Source organism: Talpa occidentalis, unplaced genomic scaffold (genome assembly GCF_014898055.3).
Source record: "Talpa occidentalis isolate TD23 unplaced genomic scaffold, MPIMG_talOcc4v2.1 talOcc4.8, whole genome shotgun sequence".
Classification (NCBI taxonomy): Eukaryota; Metazoa; Chordata; class Mammalia; order Eulipotyphla; family Talpidae; genus Talpa; species Talpa occidentalis.
The window spans coordinates 42,693,183-42,717,571 of NW_023605194.1; the positions used below are offsets into that span (position 1 = coordinate 42,693,183).

The 24,389-nt window shown below is 49.1% G+C and overlaps 1 protein-coding gene across 3 annotated transcripts in view; it reads right to left on the bottom strand.

The window, feature by feature from the left end:
• CHST3 (carbohydrate sulfotransferase 3) overlaps positions 1-24,389 on the bottom strand; it is a 35,348-nt gene that overhangs the window by 8,565 nt on the left and 2,394 nt on the right. The window contains exon 1 of one of the 3 annotated variants that reach the window (XM_037495764.2): positions 3,081-3,299. The exons of the other annotated variants lie outside the window; for them this stretch is intronic. The gene's annotated coding sequence lies outside the window, so the exon portion shown is untranslated. Of the gene's footprint in view, positions 1-3,080; positions 3,300-24,389 lie in introns of those variants that run through there. 3 annotated transcript variants of the gene reach the window in all.

Below are 24,389 nucleotides of genomic sequence, written 5' to 3' on the forward strand. Positions count from 1 at the left end.
AGTACCGATGTGAACGAGCTATTATTTATAACATACAATGTATGTGTACATATATGTATGTGTGTGTATGTAAGACAGCATAGCAGACTACTACACAGGATAGGGTTCCCTTAACTTCAGCAGTACTGACATTTTGGACAAGATAATTCCTTGTTGTGGGAGTTGTCCCGTGCACTATAGGATGTTTGTAAGCATCCTTGATCTCTATCATTAGATCCCCTCTACTCAGATGTGATAATCAAAGATGTTTCCAGGCATTGTCAACTGTCTCCTGGGTTTGTGGCAGGAGAGGTGGAAGCCCTCCCAGACTGGGAATCTGAGGTAGTATGATCCCATTTGCAAAAAAAAAAAACCTTTAAGTGGAAGAAAAATACAGATGCTGGATACAAAAGGACTATGGCCATAGGTGTATATAATGCCTGGAAGCAAAGACATGGTAGGTCAGGAGAGGAGGGTGGGGTGAGCCTTCAATTGCTGTGTAACATTGTGCACTATTAGACCTTTTACCATGGAGATGTATAAATTTTTTTTTAAGATTTATTTATTTATACAAGCACTGGGTACAGTCAAAAGCTCGGGAGAGTGAGAGAATTCACCAGAACCAGAGCGGGGAACAGAACAGGCAGACTGATGAAACACACTGCTGAGGGGAGCAGCGGGCGCGGCAGGAGAGGTCTGCGCGCCATGTGGGACCCTCGCTGGAGGCCAGGGATTGAACTGGCGCTGCAGAGGCTGCGCTCGCAGCCCAGCGCTCAACCGCTGCGCCACCAGCGGAGACCCGAGATATGTAAATTTTAAAAAATTAAGTGAAGGAGAAAAAACTCACTACAGCTCATAAATTCTATCAAAATCCTTAACATGGTCTCAGCCTTCAGATCTCAGCTTCTGGGGCAGTCTTCCCCCAGACAGGGCTTTTCCATCCCTGTCCCATCACAGTACAATGGTTCCCTTAGCCCCAAAGAATCCGTCACGGAGCCAACCCACTTGTAGAACTTGTTCAAGGATCATGCCTTTGTGGAAATGGGCGGTTTTTCTGCATCCCTCATTATCCCTTAGCACTGGGCCAGGCACACAGGACAGACTCATGCACAGTTGCTGAATGCCAGAACAGATAAAGGGAACATGACCCACAGCACAAGTTGTATATGTCTTTTAAAGCTGGACCAAACACAGCATTGCCCAGGGGAGCCTGATTCATAGCTCTTTCATTCATTGTCATCACCATCAACAGGTCACATCCATGCGTGGCCAGCATCATGAGCCCCACATTCCAGCACCCCTCCTGAAAGTCTCTCTCTTCATCCATGGGAGACAATCTGCTTCAACTCTGGAAAAATCTTACTGTGACCTCATGCATGGCATTCAGAACTATCCCTCTTTGTAGAAAAGATGGATTTTCCCAAGAGAAAAAGCTGATGTTGACATTGGGGGAGGGGTAAAGCAGAAAGGAGGGTCCCAGGGCTGTACCTTTATCACACAAAGGAAGTGTCTTCTGAGGCAGCCAGAAGTCTGTCCTTTGAAGAAAGCATTGAGGCTAGGGTTCTGCAAATAAGGCAACAGATGTGTATCCTGGCAGCTGGAGTGGAGCCCTCAGGTGTGCAGGGCAGCATGGTGATGGGGCCTGCAGGCGGCTCTCCCTGAGGGTGTACTGGGGGTACTGCCTGAGTGTGGGTGGGTGGAGAGGGGTCTAGCAGGAAAGAGGGATGCTATGTCAGCTCTAGAGCACCTGGAATATTCCTGTCTCTCCCTAAATCGTCTAGGTTTTTTCCATGCATTCATAAAACAAGTATTTTCTTAGCACCTACTATGTGCCAGTCTCTGGTCTAAGCACTGAGGACACAGAAGTGGACAAGCAGACACAGTTTGTGCCCTCTGGGTTTATACTCTGGTTGGAAGGGCCCACTGGAGCCAGATGGTAGCTCCAGCTTACTGAGTGCTTACTTCTGGGTGCCCAATGAAATACTAAGTACTTGGTTGGCATCTCCTCATCAAAGCCTCATGAAAGTCCTATTAAGTAGCAACTATCATCCCATTTTACAGATGAGGACACTGAGCTTGAGAGAGGCTAAGTTACTCGTCCAAGATTCATCCAGCTTTTACCTCCTCCCAGGCCTAGCCCCAATCAGGCTCCCCCATGACGCCGCCGTTGCACATCCAAACACTTTCCAAACAACACTCTGTCTCCCTTTCCCAGACTGCAAGCTCTCTGAAGTCTAGACTAGCATCTCGAATGGCACTTGGCACATGCCAGCTGCCCAACAAATCACTGAGGCCTGGCTCGTACCTGGCAGACCGTTAGCAAGAGTTCGCAGACTGATGGGCAGGACCATGTTCCCTATGCACCCATTTAGCCTGTGGTGGGGAGAGGCCTCCTGTCCTCTTGGAAGGGGAGACCCAACATCAAGTCTGCAGAGCACAAAACTTTAAATCCTGACTTTTAGCTCCTCGAGGCTAATGATGTTCAGGAAGGAGAAAGAGCTAGTGCCAGACATCCCGGGTTCTTATCTTTCTCATGTGTCTACCCTGCCACATATAACTTTGCATACGTGACCTCCCTGGACCTCAGTTCCATCACTCGTAGTATGAAAAGGGCAGTGCCTACTGCGTAAGGTTGCTGAGAGGAGCAATAACCATTAAATATGATGTGGGGAGAAGGCAAGGGCAGGGCTGGGGGAGTTGCCTCCTCTGTCTTCTCCTTTCCGGATTTTAGTAAGATTTAGAAGTTTCGTGGCCTTTCCTCCCTCTGGCATTAATTCCATTTTTGAGCTGCTGTCCCAGTTTCTCCCCCACCCCTGAAAAACATAAGATTCCCAAGAACCTTCCCAGCACCACCCTAAAAGGAAGAAACAGGAGAAAGGTCTCTGACAAGAAACACAAGGCCGGCTGTTGGCTCCTTTGCTTGCCCCCGGCAGCTGCCCCGGGGTTGAGCTTTGGAAGCTGGGCGGTGGGTGGGCCGCAAGTGAGGGACGTGCAGAGGTCCCAGGGGGAGTGTGGGTGGTTGCCAGACCTAGGGGAAGGTCACAGGTGCCAGGAGGTCACAGGGTGACAAGGGAGGAGGTCAGGGCCAGGAGGGGGATCACCTGGGAAAGTTCTGGGCTGAACCTGCCTTGCGGGGAGGCCCTCTGCAAAAAGTGGGTGTGTGACATCTGTGACATCAGACCTTCAGCCAAAACTCATGGTGTCCTGGCTAGTTCTGCCTCCTTCACCTGGCTCATGGGAAGAATGAAAGGTTTTTACTTCTTTTGGCAGATGCCCTTCCTAGGGGAGTACTTGATACCTTTCCTCCTCCAACACCCAGCAGTAACAGGACAGCCAAAGGAAAGGGCGTCGCCCCTCTGTTGGGGTGCCAGCAGAGGTCACAGAGCAAGGGCACCAGAACCAATGGTGAAGGCCAGCTCTGAGCAGGGAGGGACAGGTGGCCCCGGGCCTGGTCACACCAAATGCTCCGCTCAAATGTCCCCTCCTCGGGAGTTCTTCCTGAAAGCCATGTCACTTCAACCACCTCCTCTCTCCCCACCGCTTTCCCTCTCAGCCTGTGGGTTTATTTTCTTCCTAGAGGGAAATGTCCTAAATGCCTATTCCAGCGGCATGGCAGCTCCATGTCTGTTCCACCTCTGTATTCCCAGTGCCCAGAAGCCCAGTGTATTATTGTGGGTGCCCCAGCCACAGAGTAGATGCTCCCTACGCCTTTTCCAAAGTATTTAGTTCAGTGTGAGATGCTTTATCATCCTAAGTGGAGGGAAGACATGAAGAAGTAGTAAAAGCCGCTGTTCTCTGTATGAGTGGACATGTGTGTGTGAGCCGGGGGGGGGCTCTGGTCGGACCATGGGCACGCGCTGTGAGCGTGGATGCTGTGATGTGCTGAGTGTACTGGGGGGCATACTGTGGGCATGGACACAGGGGTGTATACCGTGGGCAAAACTTCACTTGAGTTGTCATATCAGTATGGGGTGCTGTTTTGAGGATGAAGAAACTGAGCCCTAGGGGTGTTCAGTTTAAGCCCCTTATGGCTTAAATTGCTAATAGCTCCCTACTAATGACAGGGAGGGTATCTCCAGGCAAATCTTAGCAAGGGATTAATGGAAAGAAAAATTGTGAGCTGAGGCCTGGAAACAAATGGGGAGGCTTCCCTTCCCTGCTTTTCCCTTGGGACCTTTCTGCACAGGCCTCCCTCATGACCTGGCAAGGGGCCCTTACTATACAACAGTATTCTACTTGGATGGCTCCCAAGCAGGCCTTGGCTTTCTTCGGCCTTCCACTGAGGCCAAGAATGGCCTGCAGAGCCTCCTGGCCTCCGCCTGGAGAAGGTGGGGCCCAAGTCAGCTGCGAATGCAACTCTGATAAGGGACATGTCCTGCCAGACATTGCATCAGGCAGCAAAACTCCACTCCCTCACTAGGTCAGGGCCACGAGCACGGTGGGGATGGGGCCTCAGTTGCCACAGGTCGTGCTCAGACAGTGTTTCTGTCAGGTAGGGCACAAAGTCACAGAGAAGAGGGCCTGAGGAGGACGAGAGCTGGAGGCTAGGTGGCAGAGACAGGAGCAGCAAAGCCATTGTGGGAAAACTCTGAAACAATCCTTCAACCATAGCCCTGGGGACCAGGAGGGTGCCCTGCCATACCATGTCACCAAACACCTAGGAGGGAGACCCCAGAGGACTCTGTTAGTTGCCTCTGAATCCCCTGGAGAGTGGAGGCAGAGGGTAGTACAGGAAACCCCCCAGAAGGTCACTGGAAAATTAGGGATCGGAGAAGCTCAAATGCTGGGCCTGCCTGCATTTTATCTTCCTTGGGGGAGCCCCGAAATCCATCCGGTGACTTGGCTAGCTTTTACTTTGCATGCGGTTATCCAGAGATGGTTTGGGAAGGGATACAACCTCCAATATCTGGAGTCTAGTGTCTGATCAGGAAGTACATGCCCAGAGGCTGTTGTAAAAAGCAGTGAAAGAAGAGAAGGACGTGAGTGAGCCGGGCCCCGGTGCTCCCCTGTGTGGCTCAGGGTTATCATTACTCCTGGACCACCTGCTCATCTTAGGCCCCCGTTTCCTCTGCCAAGAACAAAGCCCTCCATGACCTCCATAGGGGCACATCTCCAAGCTCAGGCAGGAGAGAGACAGGGCAGACATGGCCAAAGGTCAAGGTGTGTGTCAGCTGAGCAGCAGTGAACATCCAAGGACGTGTGAGGACCTGTGGGCTAAAGTTGCACAGTGAATGGGGGGCTGAGCCCGCCAGGTGGGGGTGGGGGGTGCCAGAGACCCTCAAGGGCCAGTCCTGACCCTTACCAGCAGTAGTTGCCCACTAGTTGCTATGCATGGATGTGGGGGAGCACATTCTCTATGCCCATTTGACACAGCCACTTCACTGCGGCCTGTTCGGTTGTATGAAAGACACATCCTGTGCAAACCCCAAAGCTGACCGCTACATGGAATATAGGGCCCCAGGGAACAGTCCCAGGTCTCCCCTTCAGGGAAGGCACCTCTAGTGCTGAGCCTGGATCCTGGACCAGGTGGGAGCTGACCCACTGCTCTGGGCTTTGCTGCACTTGCCTGGTCAGGAACCCGCAGATGCCTGTGACCACGCAGTCACGTAGGCTGGGGAGGTGTCTGTTGGCTTGGTTAGAACTGACCAGGAGGTGGGCCAAGATTCATGGCCAAATATGTACCCAGCCCTGGAAATCCAACATGCGAGAAGCAACTCCCAGTCTCGCCAGACGACTGGCTAAGCAGCTATAGCATGATATTGTGATGAGCAAGCCAGCGGGGGTTGACAGGGCTGACACGCGACTACAAAAACGGAATATTAAGTGATGAACCTTTTCACTTGGTACCCTTTTAGTACTACTTGTATCTTTGACAAGCATACAAGTGCTTTAATAAGTTTTAAAACTGAATCTGAAACTTAAAAGGAGCAATGTGAGATCAGTTTGGAAGTGACATGGAAATTGCACTGGAATTGGACAGGACTGGAAGCCGAGAGTCCAGTTCATTCCTTCTGCAGTGGTCTAGGAGCGAGAAGGTGGCCTGAGCAAAGGCAGCAGGAGATAAAGAGGGGAGACAGGCCTGGGGAGACATGAAGGAAGCCAATGCAATGTTAGTGACAGGCACATCATGAATGAGCCTTGAGGATATCATGTTAAGTGAAATAAGTCAGACAGTCAAGGCCAAATACTGTGTGGATCCACTTACATGAGGCAGTAGAGCAGTCAGAGTCACAGACACAGAAAGTAGAAGAGGGGTTGCCTGGACCTGGGGGAGTGTGAATGGGGACCTAGTGTCAGTTTGAGAAGATGAAAAGTGGTACACATGAGCCATGGTGATAGTTATATGACAGTAGGAATGTACTGAATGCCACTCAACTGTACACTTAAAAATGGTTAAAACAGTCTATTTTATGGTACATATTTTCCACTGTAAAAAAGTAAATCAATATGTAATGATACCCCTGGACAAGGAGAGGTAAGGGAAGTAAAGGACTCTAGGGGGATCCCTGCTTTCTTTCTTTGGATGGCAGCCTCATTTTCTGCTGCACCCACAGCACCTGGCATAGCGCCTGGCATATGGCAGGGCTCAAAAATATTTGCAAAGTGAATGAATGGACTCACACACTGTCCTGAATAGTTCACTGTGGCTTCCTGGAGATGGGTCTTCTCTTTCCCAGTGCAAGCGGAGTACTGGGCACATAGAAGACACTTGATTAGCAGCTTGAAAAAAGAATGTTGGCCTCAAGTTACTTTATTGCTGAACAAAAAAAGGATACCACAATAACCAAAGTAGGATTCCATTTTGTCAAAATAATATGTGCATACACACATACACACACAAATGTATGTGTGCATGTTTGTGTGTGTGTATATATGTGTGTGTATATATGTGTGTGTGTATATATATGTGTGTGTGTATATATATATATATATATATGTATATATGCACCCTGGAGAATATTCAGGAACTATGAACATGTTAGCAATGATTCTCTCTACCCCTATGGGTGCTCTTGGCTTCTTTGCTTTTCATTTATAATCTCTGAAGTCACATAACCTTGTATGAGGGCCCTACAATTGCAGTTTCCTCATCTGCAAATTGTGGGCATTTATAGCACCTATTGTATACAATGGCCATGAGAGTTGGCAAGTGAGATAAAATTAATTTGCCCTCCCAACTTTACAGGATCCTTTTGTTTGGCTACCAAACAAAATAAGTTTGGCCTTCTCCTATGTGACATCACCCCACAACGCCAGCTGAAATTCCAAGTCTCCTCTTACACAAATGCTCCATTCAAGCACATATGCCTTATCCATCCATCTTCCAAGCCGTTACTTAACCCATAAAGTCCCTTACTGAACAAAACACCAGATTACAATTAATGGGGAGGTCACTAAGAAGAGTTAAAGCATCAACATTTGCAACAACAAAAAAGTTGCTTTATGATAAGAACTGCAGTGGATACAAGGTCCTTATAATTCCACCTTTCTCCTTCACTTGGCTAGTGCTTTCATGAACGAGAGAAGGTGGGGTTACAGCGAGCCTAGGAAATTGCACAGAACTGCTGGCAATCCATTCCACACCACAGCTGGCAAAGACCTTTACATGGCTAATTTTATATTATTACTCACATGCCTTTATATGTTTTCATGAATAACAGCCAAAATTTAAAAAGTCTTGGGGCTTCCCCACAAAATGGTTTTTTTTTTTGATTTTGGTAAAATTTGGGCAAGTCCACTGGAGTGTGTCTTGAGTGTGAACATAATCTGCTATGGGTATTGAGGGTAATGGCCTAAAGAAGGTGTCTAAGGGCCAATTGAAATGATACGTGGTACCATTTTTCTCACATGTTAGGCTGAATATCAAAATGTCCTATAATAAACTATGTGGGTAATGTTGTAGAGAACCCTCCTGGCAGAGACTTGCTGCTCTTCAAGTGCCCACATGTCCTCCACATTCATTTCCCGGCCTCTCCTGCAGTTGGCCTGAGGCCAGATGACCAGACTCTGATCAATGGGATGTAGGTTGGAGTGATGTAGTCACTTCAAGGCCGGTTCCTTAACATGATCCCACTTACTCCTCAGGTCCTCTCTTCTCTTGCTATGGCAACACTGGGAGGCCACATGTTTCAACTGGCCCCAGTACAAGCTGGAAGCAGCCCAGATCCCAAGCTGCTGCTTGGAGAGCTCACAACCTGCGTCAGATGTGATACAAGTGAAAAACAAGCCTTTGATATGCTCAGCCATGAACTTGGGGTCTTGTACTTCAGTGGGCTGTCCTGCCCTCACTCTTTTTTTTTTGTGGGACCCTCGCCGGTGACCGGGGAACAAACCAGCGCTGCAGAGGCTGCAGGCAGCCTCACAGCCCAACGCTCAACCGCTGCGCCACCAGGGGAGGACCCTGTCTTCACTCTTACACACGGTTCTCTTGTAGTATTGATGGGAGTATCCTTTTTTTGAAGGCTAGCAAAACAGCCACAATTCTAAATATGAACTCTTTACCCAGCAATTCTATTTTTAGGAATTAGTCTTGCAGATACACTTGCACAGGTAGAAAAGGACATATACAACAGAAAATTGTTTATAACTGCAAAAGGTTGAAAATGATCTCACTGACTGTTAATAGGCAAAAAAACAAAAACAAAACCTAGTTAGACAAATAATGTTACATTAATCATTGTAAAACTCTGTAATTGGGCCTCCCTGGTGGTGCAAGGGGTTATAACGCAACCTATGAAGCTATCGGCAGCTACTGCAGCACGAGTTCAATACCCAGCTAGGGAGCAACCCACATGGCACAGCAGACTTGTCCTGACTTGCCCGCTGCTCCCCTCAGCAGTGTATTTCAGTCAATCTGCCTGTTCTGTCTCCCGCTCTGTCTCTGGTGAATCCTCTCACCTCCCACACCTCTGGCCTGTACCCCAGCTCTTGTATACATAAATATATAAATCTTTTTAAAAAAACCCAACTCTGTAATGACCAAAAGAAAGAGGCTGCTCCTCATAGGCTGATATGAAATGCCATACATGATACAAGTGATAATAGCGAGGGGTGGAATGTGTGGGGCAGACACTTGCCCATGTGAAATTGGAGGTGGATATGCACAAATACTGATACATGCTTAAACTATCGCTAGAGAAACAGAAGTTGACAAGGGTGCTTGAGGGGAACCAGAAAGTTGGGGTAGGAATGTATTGTTTATATTTGTTAACGTGTTTATTACTTTTTCCAAAGAAAAGTCGTTACTACCAACAAACAGAAAAGAGTGTATGAAGTTGTGTTCCAATCCACCTTACACATAGTTGGCACTAAAAAGCTTTGTGATGAACCTAAGCCAGCACATGCAAGGGGAGTTTGACAAAGATGGTGACCTGTGGTAGGTTTTCAGCATCTTGAACCAAAGAATGCTGCTAAGCTGAATGCTGCTAAGCAAAGCTGTCATCCATGATCCTAAGTCAACAGATTAGTACTGGCTGCTTGGAAACACTATGATGAGAAGAATCTTGAGGTCAAGATTCTTTCTTTTCTGTACAAAGAATGTGGTTGATTAGTGATGTCTGTTACATGTAGGCTAAAAGGAAGGGTAAGCAAGTGTGTTACAAATTTGCTTCTGTTACTTTAGAAGGAGTGAGCTTAGGAAGATTGAGAATCTTCTGGGTCCTTGATTTTTTTTTTTCTTCCTTTATTCCTCATGTGTATTATTATAGATCTCCCATGACTTATCCATGGAGTGAGTTAGATCTTGCAAACTCCATCACACAACTCTAATATCTTTAGTGAAGAGGAAGCAGAATTTGGACCCCGGGTAGTTTATAGTTCCACAACTTCCTCAAGCTCCCACTTAATGGTCCCATTAACAGCCAGAAGGGCTTTATTCCATGTGGTAAAAAAAAAGGAACCCAAGCCTCTTCTCTTCACCAGGGAGATCTGCCCACCATCCTAGTGCCAGGTCGCTGGGGTGAGGGTAGCAGAGAAAGGAACAGCTGGGGTCTTAGCCAGCACTGACTACCGCTATTGTGTGGACTGATCCATGACTGTGAGGCGTCCATCTACACCCCACCCAGGGTCTGAGGGACAGAGGTCCAGGCAGTCAATTGTCTAACTGCCTGAGCACTGAACAGAGGGCCCCTGACTCAGACTCAGACTAGGATAGGGTCTCAGTTCTCCCACTCCGATGACCTTGGGCAAGGTATTTAACTTGTGGAGGGTCAGCACCACAAGAGCTGTTGTGAGCATCAGATAAGTTTGTGTGAGGGTCTGGAAATGTGGGAGATTGCACACGGGCTGGTTATCATTACTTGCTTGGGCAAATGTGAGCCATAGCCTGTTCTATGCTGAGGGCACTATTGACGTGTACTCTTTGTACATATATAAGTCTCAAATGGTCTGTAGGCTGCTTCAGGAACCGAAGCTGGTTCACTTTGACTTTTGCTACAGAGCCAGTCTAGACAATCCTTGCCTGTAGTGCTGTTGCTGCCGCTATTACTGTTGTTCGGTAGCTCACCTTTCTAGCATTATTTGAAGGAACATTCACCCAACACACTAAGCCTCGGGCCTGGACACACCTGGACATACCAACGGCCAATAGTTCCAGGCTTCCCAAGTTAATTTCAACCCCTAGGCCAAGGTTGATCAATTGGGAGTGGCTTCCCAATTGGAATGCTATATTTGAAACGGTAGTTCTTCACAGCAAGAGCGCTGGGATTGCTTCGTGATGTCTGTCGTGGTGGACTGGTAGAATGGCAACTGTGCATTTGTTGAGTCTGCTTTCAGGCACTGCTTTTCAGCCCTGTGAGAATGTGAGAATCACCGGGTAGCTTCAGTAGTTCCTAAGGCCTGTGTCCTACCCTCAGAGATTATGGTTGAATTGGTCTGGGTATGGCCTAGGCACTGGCCTAGTTCTCTGGGTTGACTGTAACCTAGAATTGGCAGAGCTAGAGAGCTGCACCTTAGGGCACCCAGCTTCCTTAAGAGTTCCACCTCAGGGCATCTCAGCATGTGGCATCAGGGATAGATGCTGGGTGAGCAGACCTGTGTTCCTTGTTTTACTTGGGGCACAAATGCTTGGGAGTTTCAGGGTCCATGTTTTTAAGAGTTCAAGTAAATTTATTTATTTTTTTAAAAGATTTTATTTATGCATACAAGAAATGGGGTACAGGCCAGAGGTGTGGGGGTTGAGAGGATTCACCAGAGACAGAGTGGGGAGCAGAACAGGCAGATCTACTGAAATACACTGCTGAGGGGAGCAGCGGGTGAGACAGGAGAGGTCTGCTGCACCATGTGGGTTGCTCCCTGGCCAGGGCTTGAACTCATGTTACAGTGGCTGCAGATAGCTTGATAGTGCTGCTACTTAACCCCTTGTGCCACCAGGGAGGCCTTCAAGTAAATTTATTAAGATTATTGAGCTACTCAATGGATAGGATTATGGCTGGCTCCCCTATAGTATAAAATATTACTCAGCAATAAAAAGGCATGAACTAATGATACATGCAACTTGGATGAATTTTGAGAAAATCAAATTGAGTAGATAAAGCCAATTTCAAAAGGGTACACACTGCATGATTTCATTCGTACAATATTCTTGAAATGACAAAGTTATGAGACAGAATAGATTAGTAATAAATTAGTAATGCCAGGAGTAAAGGAAGGGTGGGGACAGGAGGGAGGAGAATGTGGCTATAAAAGGGCAGCCTGAGGGATCCTGTGGGGATGGAAATGTTGAGATGTTCTGTATCTTGACTGCATCAGTGTCGATATTCTGGTTATGATGTACTCTTTTGGCAAGACGTTACCATCTGGAGAAACTAAGTAATGGGTTGAAGGGACTGCTCTGTATTATTTCTTAAAATTGCAAGTGAATCTACAATTATCTCAAAAAAGAAAAAGAAAACTAGCTCTCACAAAAGTAGGCAGAATTTAAAGAAGTCTTTGGAAAATGGAGCCAAAGAGGTAGGTAATAAGGTTGAGCAGAAACAACTTTCCTGGGGCACAAGAGTCACGACAGGTTCATTCTGAGAAACATGTCAGTAGGCAATTTCACCTGCAAGGATAAACGGGGTGAGGGCCTCCTGAGGGGGAACAGAATGAGGAAGAAGGAACTTGATAAAAGAGCCCCATGCTCCCAATATGGGGAAGAGAAACAGGGAGACCTGGATCTGGAGGGAACAATACCTCATCTGACCCCCCATATGCTCGGGAAGCCCTGGTGTGAGCTCCAGGAAGGAGAGGACCTGGGAGCAGGCTCAGAGGCCATGAGAGGCCACAACAGTTTGGTGCCCAACAGTGCTGCCCCAGAGCCCAGAAGCCCCTGGGAGACCTCAGTATCAGGGTCAAGAATGGCCTTGAGTGAAAGAGATGTGGGTAGCCACGCTAACGTGCTGTGCTGCCACTGGCGAGGCCAGGGATGGCTAGGTTAACTTTGAAGTACTCTTGGACTCACCAAGCGCAAAGCAAGCGCCAGCCTGCTGTACAGCATTCTGTAGTCCCAGGCAGGAAGAAGGAGGTAAAGGTTAAGAACTCAGGTAGACCTTCTAAAAAGTAAAAACATTTAGGAAAGCACCTAGAGAATCTCTGGATAATAAACGCTCATATTCAACAAACAAATTCATTTGCTGAGACTTGCTCTGGGCCAAGCTTGGGAGGAGGCGGGAGGAATAGAGGGAGGAAAAAAAAAAACAGTCTTTCCCTGCTGAATAACAACAGAAGTCAACAAACATAATGAACTAGGCAGGTTCCTTGCACTTCATGCCCATCAATGTATTTAGTCCTCAGAATAACCCCAAGGGAGGTACAAGAGGATAAATCAATAAATCTTAAAAAAAAGAAATAATAGAAATCACCAGTCCCACCCTCGGGCAAGCAGAAGTCAATGTCTCGCCCTGAGTTACAGGCAGAGCTGGGACTTGAACTCAGGCAGCCTAACATCATAGCTTATGGACTCAACTCTGATGCTCTACTGCTGAGCAAAAATGGATTCAGCCAAAAAGTAGGAGCTGTAGAGCAGTAGGCAGGTCAGAGTCCTGGTGAGGAACTGGTCTTTAGGACCTGTTAGCAACTTGTGACTGTAGACTTTCTGTCTCAAAGTCCTTCTCAAAGAGACATTCATGGCCTCAAATCCAAAGTTTTTGGAAGAAACAAGCTTTGGAAGAAAGGCTGTTACTGGCCTCCCAGGAAAGCCTGATGGCTGCCCTGATATTCAGTGGCTATAGCTGGTTGCAGGTGATTAGAATATTACTCTTGGCCCCAACCCTCTGCTCCCAAACAGGAGTTTGTTGGGGCCTTAGGCCCAGATCACAGAGACTAAGCAGGGCCAGATGTCTGAGGCAGCATCATGAGATGAAGCAGAGAACAGGGAGGTACCCAGTGGGCTCCAATTCTCCAGAATCAAGTTCAAACTGTACCATGTGGCATTCCACCTGGGCACAACCTGGCCCATCCTAGATTTACAAGTGGTCTCCACACCTTGCACTTGGCAGTCTCCCCCTAGCCAAATGGGTTCCACCATTAGCAAAGGACAGGCCAGAACAGGCAGAGGTGGGATTTGAACCCATGTCTGTCCCACTGCAATGAGATGCTGAGAGATTATAGAGTCAGATACCTAAGTTCTTCCTGCCAACTCTGCCATTCACTAGCTGTGTGACCCCAGGTGGCACTTTTGTGCCTCGTCTGTTACAAGAGTTGGTAATGCTCCCTTATTTCATATGGAGGTTGTAACACATTCCCATATACTGAGTAGCTTAAAACAACACATATTTATTATTTTACAGTTCTGAACGTTCAGAAGACTAAGGTCAGCTTCACTGGCCTAAAATCAAGGTATTAGCAGACCTGTGCTCCTTCTGGAGGCTCTAAGGGACACTCTGATTCCTTGCTTTTTCCAGCTTCTGGAGGCTGCCTGCTTCCCGTGGCTTATGGTCCCTTCCTCCATCTTCAAAGCCAGCAATGAGTCGTGGAGCCCCTCTTGCTGCATTCCTCTGACCCCCTCTTTTGTAGTCATACCTCCCTCTGACCCCCTGTGATTGCAAAGGCTAACCCAGAATCAGCTCCCTAACTCAAAATCCTGAACCCCTTTTACCATGTGAGGTTACATCCACAGGTGCAGGGGATCCACATGTGGGCACCTTTGGCAAAGGGCATTCTCCAGCCTCCCACAACACCTATCAAGAAATGGGATACTGCAAGCTAAATGCTTGGCACAGTACCTAACTGTGCCAAGTCTGCAATGCTAAATCCCAGATGGAGAATCACTGTGAGAGCTTTACCAAATATCAGTGTTGGGGGTTTACCCCTCAAGATTCTGAGGAGGAGGGGCCTATACATGGGAAATTTCATAAGCTCCTTAGTGATTAGGTTGGGCAGTCAGGGGTGGAGTTGACTATAATAAGCACCAAGTTCATGTTAGAAGTTATTTTTATTCCCCACAGCTACTTAGCACCAAACCTCAGTGCCCAGAAGCTGTTCAATAGAGGCTTGTTGAATCACTCCTGGGGTCGCACACAGCCCCTGGGATGGGGTGAGCCGGTTTCTCAATGCTGTATCAGGGCAGAAGAATGAAGTTCTGTGGAAGACAGAAGCTGAGGCCTCCACATCAACCTCACACCCAGAAATGGCTGCCTGGGGGGCTGGAGTCCTTCCTCCTCCCCAAAGTCCAGTCAAGGAGGCTGCTACGGGCAGAATCCAGTCATCAACGGGCCATTGTTAATGGAACAGAGGGGCTCTGTGCCCATTTAACACTTCCCTCCCTCCTGAGACTGCTCCCAGCTGAGGGCTGGCTTTGGGAGGGTATGGGGAGGGGCCCCCAAAGCTAGGAAGGGGGAGGGTTAGAAGTGGGGGCTGAGAGTTCCCCGGTTGGAGGAGTGAGACAGTTTGGAATACAGGCCAGTCTCAAGTCAGCAGGCTGGAAAGCTAGGGTGCTGATGCAAGCATTGGGCTGCAATGCCAGAAAGAGGTTCCAGAAAAAACTGAGAATCCAGGGACAGCCAATGAAACCCACCAGACCCCAACCAGACCCAGGGGTCAGCTTTCTCCATGGAGTTGTCATGCTTGACCTCCCTTCTTTTCTTAAAAAAAAAAAAAAAAAAAAAAAAGATAGAAAAAGAAAAGTGAAATCTACATGGTAAATGGTGCCTTTCATTGCCAATAGAAGAACAGTGTTTTCCAAAAGGCTGGGAGAGTTTTATGTTCTGTGGACTCGGGATTTGAAAGGCAGGTAATTCAACCAGGGCTGGACATAAATGTCCCCTTGCTTAGCAGAACTTTTCTTCAATCAGCACTTGATATTAATAGTGTGAACTGGATTCAGAAGGGTGGTATTTTAGATCCCAAAGACAGTATCTGACAAGCATCCACAAAAATGTCATCAACCCACAATTCTTGCGCAAGCCATCAGCAATGCTCTTCTGTTGAATAAAGTAAATCCCCTGGTAGTCTTCACCAAGGGAGTACATTGCTATGAAAGATATTCCAGGGGAAGGGGATCTCAAAGTGGGGCCCTGGGCCTGAAGCAGCAGCATCCCCAGGAATCTGGTAGAAATGCCCCAGTCTGGCTTCCTCAATCAGATCAAAGGGGTGGGGCACAGCCAGCTGTTCCAACAAGCTCTGTGTGTGAGTCTGAATCATGCTAACGTTGGCAAATCACCATTCTAGAGCAAGCTGTTTCAAAATTAGGTCGTACCATCACTTTGGTAGGTGGTTAGTGTTTGTCTTTTTAATAGAATAGAATTGTATAGCATGGAAGATAATGGAGTATGTCATGTGTAATAAGGATAAACATCATTTTATAATACTTGTTTCAATTATGCATGTGTGTGTCTGTGACTGACGCTTTGGTCCAAATACTTTGAAAGCACTGTTCTAGATCTAGAAGGTACTAATGTTGACTGGCTCTGCTTTTGTAACTTGTCTGAAACGGGAGATCGGGGTAGAAGAGTTCCCTTGGCCCACAAAATGTATTCATCTAGGTGGTGAATGGGTGAGAGGGGCTGCATGCTGCCCAGACGGCCTCTGTACTGTGCTGGCCTAAAGTTAAGGGAACTGCAGATTTGCCCATGATCGTCCCTCTGTGTCTAGAGAGATCCTGAGCACCAACCTCTCCTTCCCTATTCAGCTGGGAAACGGATGTTCAGGGAAGCTGAGACCTGCCCAAGGCTGTACAAGGCCAGGATGCGAAGGGCAGGGTCTTAATTTCAAGAACATTCCTCACCTAGCACCATTTGTCTCTCTGCCTGCACCACTCTCACCAGTTTCCACTCTATCACAGTTAACATTTGCTGCCAGCACCAAATACATATGTGAGGAAAGGAAGGAGGGAGAATTTAGGGAGGCAGCGGTGGGGAAGAGAGGAGAGTGGAGAGAGCAGGGAAGGCCTCTGGTGACACTCGGGATAGCAGAGGAAAAGGGGGGTTATGCCTGGATTCTGGCCCCGAAGAAAGCCAGAATCCTCCCAGAAAGGAAAACTGGGAGGCAACGAGACACAAAACTGCCCCACAGTTGAACTTAAACAGTCTGTTTTTTCTGTGTGAAAAGTGACACCTCTCCAGAAATTATTGCTGTGGTGACTGGCCTGAGGCTGACAAAGGAGGGGAATAACTGGCTGGGGTCCCCTCAATCCCGCAGCAGCAGGAATGACCACCCTAAAGTATGATGGTCCTGGGGCGGACCGGGGCAGTCTCGGCAGGAGCCTGTCTGCAGGTTGGGGAATCCTAGGGATGCCCAGATATTCTTGGGGAGAGGCAGAGAACTTGTGCTGACCACATGGGGACTTGGGCATTAAAGGGAACAAGGGACCCTGCAGGCTATGGACCCTGCAGACCTCTGCGAGTCTGGCACCTGCCTATTTAGAGCAAGCAACTGCCACATGCTAGATGATGCCCACCCCAGGCCTCTCATGGAGGCTGAGCAACTTGGCCGTGGTCACAGTCAGTGAGGAGATGGGTTTCCCATGCAGGCAGCCTGGCACTGGAGCTTGCATACATAACCACACTCCATCCTCCCTCATCTCTCTCATTTTTGTGCAGCTTATAAATGACAGCCATCAGGCACTGCCAGGCCAGGGTGGGGCGAGCACTCAGAGAAGCAGGAACCTGCCCCCCAAATCTGTGGAGGAGCCCCATGGCTTCAAAAATGCTTCCAGAAAAATGGTGACTCATGGCCCAGCGGAAATCAGAGCTTTTCTCTCATCCCTGAGGGTCACGTACTGTGCAACACAGGTACCCAGTGACTGCAGATTGAATCAGAAACGCCACGCCTGAGAACAGAGGCGCCTGTGCTGGTTGGTGTCAGAGGGCAGGCCAGCCCCTCCCTCCTGTCTCTATGATAGAAAGAAGGCTTTAGAGTCTCGGTTTCTGTTCTGTGGAGGGAGCCAGAAAAACCCTCACCGTCTCAGTGTGCTCATCTGGAAAATGGGCATGATCGTGCTGCCCCGAGAGGATGTGGTGAGGGTGCGTTCAGCACTGGGCTGCCCACTGGTCCCTCCTCCTGCTGTGGGCGGCCAGGAGGGAGCTCTGAGTCATGGCGGCAGTTGCAGCAGCCTGGCACCCTGTGCCGCAGACTGGGCTGAGGAAGCTGGCACTCAGCCCCTTGCTTGACTCATTCTCCTTTCCAGGTCTGCTCCACAAAAACAGGACTGGTGCCCCCTGAGCCCCTGTGTTCCTTCCAGAGGGGAGAGTCGATAGGAGTTTACAGAAAGCTCTCAGCCTAAGTGGCTAAGTCATCAGGGTTTACGTGGCCAAGGAAGCTGGGTGCTCTCTGTCACCTCCTAAACTAACCCACAAGCCCAAGAAGTTCTGGGAAGTGACCCACACTCTAGGATGAACACTTCCCTGGCACCTACTATCTGTACCAAACCACTTGGCAGGCATAGACTCGGTACACTGCTATGGTTCTCTAGTAGCTTCATTCGTGGCTACATGGTGGAGTGGCTATGAGCATAGACACACCTGGAGTTGGACAATAGCCAAGGGTTTAGACTCTGGCAGTGTGACCTTGGACAAGTCACCTAACCTCTGTGCCTCAGTATCAGCATTGACAATACAATTCCTCATGCAATCAGCGTGATGCACATAAATCACTTAGCCTAAGGGTTCTTTGTACATAAGGAGCTCTCAGATACTCAGCTGTACCTTCCAGGAAGGCTGACATCTCTGGGACCTGGCAGAGTGGTGGGCTCGATGAAGCTTTACTTTTTAAAAGTGATTTCAACAGAACAGCAGGCACCATTCTCAAAGGAAAAGAAACTCAAAAATTTGACACAGCCTCCTGAGCTGCCTGTCCCATCCCCTCCCAGAATTCCAATCGGAGGCCTGGTATGGAGGCTTTTTTGGAAGCTCTTCATGCCCATCACCAACCACTTCCAGAAGTTCCTGCCTCAGCCATGTTTGTGTGTGCACTTGGGGGAGTGGGGAGAAATGGAAAGGTGGGAGCTGGTGGGGAGGGAGCCCAGGGTAGGAAGTGGGGGGAGCTGACCTGGTCCTGCTATTTGGGGTGTGAGGGTCCCCACAGCACTCTGGGCACTGAGTTCACCTGAAGGCTCTCAGAGGGCACAATGAGAGCAAGAACGACACTCAGTGATGTCATGTTTTCCAAAAATGACTCAATGGCTTGCCCCTGGGCTATGAATAGTGAGCTGTGTCCCTGAATTCTTGCCCTTCAAGCTTGCCCAGCATCTCTTCCCTGTCACCTCCTGCCCTCCCTGTCTCCTTGGCTATAGCATCTGTGCTCTGCCCCTGGCCGTGACCCCAGCCCAGAGCACATCTCCATGCTGCCTCTGCCAGGTCTCTTCAGCATCCACACTGAGGGTCCCCGCAATGTGCCAGGCAATGTTTCCTTGCTTGCGCCAGACAGCCTTGCATTTCATTACTGCACCTGAGTGACCTCCTAGCTCAGTGACCCTAAGCAGATTCTTCTGCCTCTTTCAGTCTTAATTTCCTCATCTGTAAAATGGAAATGTTGCTAACTACCTTGCTAGGTTGTATGGTGCTTAGTGAGAAAGTAAAGTACTTGGCACACGGCAGGTGCTTAGCAAATGGAAAGTATAACATTCAAGGATCTCTATGACCTGACCTCAATTTACTTTTCTAGTTGCACTAAAAAAAAAGTACAATAGCTCACTCTTCTTGATGCTCCCTGTGCCAGACACAGCTGTAAACAAGTGTATAGAAACACATTCTATTCTTACATCACCCCCATGTGGTGGGATCCATTTGTGTCTCCATTTTATAGATGAGAAAACTGAGACACAGAAAGGCTGAGCAACTTGGCCATGGTCACACAGCCAGTAAGTAAGGAGAGGGGTTTCCCTTGCTAGTAGCCTAGCTCTAGAGTTATATCTGCAAGCTCTGCTCAGGGGAGGCCTCCATTGCCTGTGGGTTGAGCTGGACCCTGGAGGGCTTGCTCAGACATCCACCCATAAGGGGGATTAAGCAGTGGGCCCCACAGTGCAACCAGCCCACCTAATCTAAACGGGAGCTGATGGGAATGCAGGCACGACTAGAGGGTCCACTTCCAGGGTCTCAGGCCCATCATTAACACCTTAGCTCAGCACTGCCAGGTAGTGACAGCAACCATCTGCCCAGGATCCCTCTCTCCCTGCTCTACACAGGACCTCCGGCCCATGTTAATTGCCCCACCAATTCATCATGACTCCCACCGCCTCTCCCCAAACACAGGCCACTCCCTATAGGAGCATCCTAGACTGGCACTGTCCTACTTACCTGCCAGCAGCTCCTTGTCACCTCTATCACTTATGTTCCACCATCAGCTGTGAGCACTCATGGCATGCCTGGGGCTATGCTAAGCAGTGGGGACGCAAGGTGAGCAGGGCACTGTCCTTCATGGACAATGGGGAACCACAGAGCATGAAATCAGCAATGGCAAGACAGCAGGGTGAAGTGCAGTGAAGAGGACATGTAGGCAGCCATGGGGAGCCCACTGACTTTGGCTTCCAGAAGGCAACATCCAAGCTGAGGCCTGATGATGAATGGGAGCTGGCCATAGGAAATGAAAGAAGAGTTCTTGGCAGATGGAAAGGCTACAAGAGCAGGGCGTGTGCCTCTGGGAAATAAGGACAGTCTGGACCTTGGGACCAGGAGTACAAGGTGAGGGCTGGTGAAAGAAGAGCCTGGAAGGTTACCAGGCCCATGGAAGACACTTGGACATTGCCAGCAGCTCAGCAAAAACTCCAAGGTGAGGGTTCTGCCTTGGGGAATTGGTCTTTGGAGAGACAGAGGACCCTGATCTACTTACTCCTCCTCTAACTTAAATCCCTCCCGCAGCCACTCATGACACTTCCTAAGGCCACGCATTGGCCAGGGGAAGCTGCAATCAGCCGATGGCTGCCCAGGCATCAGAAATGCCTGCCCAGGTCTGGCTTAGGGAAGAGTGAAACTCAAACTTCCGCTGGCAGTGGCCACAATGGGTTACCCTACTACTAGTCTCCCCAGAACTTTCTAGCCAGAACCCAGTCTCCAGTGTCATGCCCTGGTCACGGCGATGAAATGACTGTCCTCATGGGCCGTTCTCTCACTCAGGCTGCAGCCACAACAGAACAGACACACACACAGGCAGCATTGCATCAGATTTAAGAGCACTGCCCCCAGAGCCAGGCTGCAGGGCGCAGACCCGGCTTTGTACTCACCGGCAGGCAACTATTCTGTCTGTTTTACCATCTGGAAAAGGGTGACAGCAAGAGTCCCTGCCTCATGTGCTGTCTGGGAGAACTCCACACGTGTAGGCCTGAGCGGGGCTAAGTACAGTGCCATGGGTGTGCGCCATTATTACTGATGTGCCTGTCACCCTACACCCAGGCACCTGCACCCAATGCAAAAGGAGGAGAAAAAGTGAAAGAAAAATAGCATTTCTCAGAATATAAACAAGACAGGGTGCCTGACCTTTGGGGTCATAGGCATTTGGGTTCTTCCCCTCTAAGTATGACTTCCTCTTTCAGACTCATAGGTTCTGGGCTTCTAAAACCCAGGGCCTCTTCAGGCATGTCTGTGCTTACCCCTGCATTTGCAGAGACAGGCCCCAGGTCTCTGCAGAGGAGAGCTGGGGCAGCCCCGCCCGTCCTTGTGGTGGCAGTTGTGAAATTCCTTGCTGAAAATCAGTGCAGTTTCAGCCAGGGGGTGGCCCAGTTTGTTTTCAAACTATTTCCTCAGATAACACTGCTTTGGCTCAGACACGTTAGCACTTTCCAGAATCCTACAGATGGTGAGGCAGCTGGAGAACAAGGGGAAAGAGGGATGCAGGGAGGAGAGCAGAAGAGGCCTCAGGGCCAACCTCAGGGAGCTGTGTGGGTGCGCACAGGTACAGGCAGGTGGGCACAGCAGTGTGTGCACAGGACAGAGAGCGGGTCGGTCTGTAGAGGGGCCTTTCAAACGTCTAAGCTGTGGAGCCTTCTTATGAACCAGAACTTTCCTTAGAAGCCCATTATGCAGGATAAATCGATGTGGGGAGGGCCTGGAGCCTCCCTCCCATCAGACGTCAAAGGGATCCTTGCTAACTCAGGGTCCCCATAGAACCTAGTTGAAAACTCCTCTGCTAAAGGAATCCTAACCTCTGTTGGGGGTGTTAGTGCCCAAATTGTTTAAAATGAGTTTCCTAACAAGGTGGGGGAGGGCCACAGTGGACTACGGTGGAGGACTGTGGGTGCCTTGGTGGTGGGTGTGGTGTGGTGACAAGTATCTGAGGAGATATGACCCTATGCTATGCCTCTGAATCACATACAGTGTTGTAAACCAATGTTACCTCAAAAAAAAAATTTTTTTTTCCTGAGGAGAGATGAAGTTACCTTTCTAATAAATTCTTATTCAAGTCTAGTAGAGTCAATGCCACACATTCCGAGAACCAGGGCTCAGAAAGTACAGTGTGATTCATCTCATTTGTTGACAAGTTTGTGGGTATCCCCCTAAGAAGCCTTGTGCTTCTGAATATCTGGGGCAGAGGGTATGTGGTGAGTAAATTATAACACATACCCAGCCTTCACTGTGGGCAGGCACATTTCTAAACTCCTCACAGGTATTCATTTAGTTAGAGTCCTATGCAGTAGCTTACTATTTCCAGCCCTATCTTACTGATTAGCAAACTAAGGCCCAGAGAGATTAAGTAACTTGATCAAGGTCACACAGCTACTGAGCAGTACCGTGAACATTCTGACTTTAGAATCTGTGCTCTACACCGTTACATAATTTGCCTTTTAGAATGAGTGCGTTGCTGTGTTTGGGTATCTCCCTGTATGCAAACATATATTTGTGCCTACAAATGTTTTGGTATGTAACGTGTCTGCCTGTTTACTGGGATATTTCTGTGTGGGGAGGGGATATCTGAATGTGTGTGTGTTTTAGCCCATGACATGATGCGTGATGCTCGGTGAGTGGGCAGCCTCTCTGCCATCAAGGCTATAAGCTATGGGGCTCACCCCACACCTTCCCCCTCAGCAGCCTGGCAGCAGCAGGATATAAAGACTCTCCACATGGAGGCAAGCCCCAGAGTCTCCTGGCAGTGCCTGCTCCCCAGATCCCAGAGGTTTCAGTTTCTGATTCAGCCGCACACAATGGGAAGGTCCCTCAGGCACTCCTTGGTGACCCCAGCTGCCAACTTTACCAGGGAACTTCCCCCACCTAAGAGCACTAGTTTTCTCCCCGTCACTGGGTGAAGGTTTGTGAATAGGCCAAGCAAATAAATCAAAATTATTAAGTTATCAAGAATTTGCTCCCTACCCTATAGACACTGTAACTTACAATAAGCTTCAGCTTCTTAGACCACCAAGCCTCCTAAGCTGATGTGACTGGCCTCAAGGCAAAGAACCTTGACATTTTAGCTAGTCCAGAAAGTCCTACAATAAACATACATGGGTCTGAAGGGTATCTTCATGGGAGAGCCCCACCTTGGAGTGACAGGACAGGAGGAAATTAGATTTATCCAGCCACTCTACATGATGTTTCAGATACAAAGCTTCCTCAGATGCCACACAAAACTGGAAAAAGCCCCACCCTCCTTCCTGGTCAAAGTCAAACTGGCCGACCACAAGACCACCCTCCAGTGCGCTGAGCAGGGCAAGCCTGAGACTTACTCAGACAGAGTAGGACTGATGTGCAAGCCCCGGCGGGCTTTTCTCCCACGTACTCCTCTGGTTCCCAGATGCCAGGTCCAACAGCACAAGGACAGGCTAGCCAAGGGTCTGATCTCTGACTTTTGAGAGACTCCCGGAGTCAAGTTGAAGTGGGAGGGGGCGGGGAGAGGAAGGGCAGGGAGGGAACTGGTGAAGGCAGCCAGTGAGCCAGGTGTAACCACAGGAGACCAAATCAGCTTCCTGGGCTGGCCTCCCAGATGGCTGTTTAAGTGTGCCATTCTGGAGAGGCTGAGCTGGGAACTGGCTTATTTCTTTTCCACACTCTTCCTCTAAATCCTTTCCAGAGAACCCTCTGAAACCTCAATGATAAATTTCCCAAAGCCCATGGAAATCCACAGTCCCTCACACCCAGCCATCTTGGTTGGGGGTTGGGGGATGTACAGGGGAGGCATTGGAGGGGTGGTGTGGAGACATGAAGTTATAGAGGTCAAGGGCTCCCATGGCCTCCCTCCAGGAGGTGCGCATACCAGAGCAACCAGCCAGATTGGAGGTGATGTAGGCGAAGGCTGAGTGCATCCACCTCCAAGCACAGAACAACCCATCCCACACCCAGAAGGCAGGAAAGCAGCATCCTCTCATCTGTGTAGGCCTGCCTGTCCTTGCTTCAGAGAAGAAAAAGTGACAAGTATTTCACCATTCAAAGGAGAGTTGTTTTCCTTTTCTGCGTGACTTTAAGAAGGGCAGGGGCCTCTCAGAGTGTTTCATTACTAAGTAGAGTCCCTGGGCTCCTGGGCTTTATGATTTCCCAGCAGAGGAGCTTCAGCACCTCCCTGGGCTTCACCCCTCACCACCTTTCTCAGAGGCCCTATGGGGGCGGTCAGGGCAGTGAGGACCCTGTCCCAACAAGGGTGATCCTTCTCAGGCCTTGGACTGAAAACATGACCTGCAGGGGTCAGTCCCCTAGCTTTGTGACATCTTGGGCATCCATTACAGTTCTTCGAATTTCTTACGTGTGGTGGGGATGATAACCACTCCATAGTGATCCCCCCATGGGGCCTGTGTGAGAGTACATGCTGGGGATCACATGTGCATGAAGTTATCACTCTCTGCCTAGGCTGCCCCGACTCTGCCCCTTCCAGCTCCCTGAGGACCAGACACTGCTGACAAGTCCAGTTCTACAGGGCACATAGCAGGGGTGGGAAGGGTGGCCCTGATAGGTCCCTTTATTCACCAGGTGAGGACTGACTTCTCTGGGTAATAGATGTCTACCCTGGTGAAGGTTGAAGCCAGGGAAAAAAAAATAATTCACTTGAGGATGTTAATGTGGCAGTTTTTCCCCAATCCA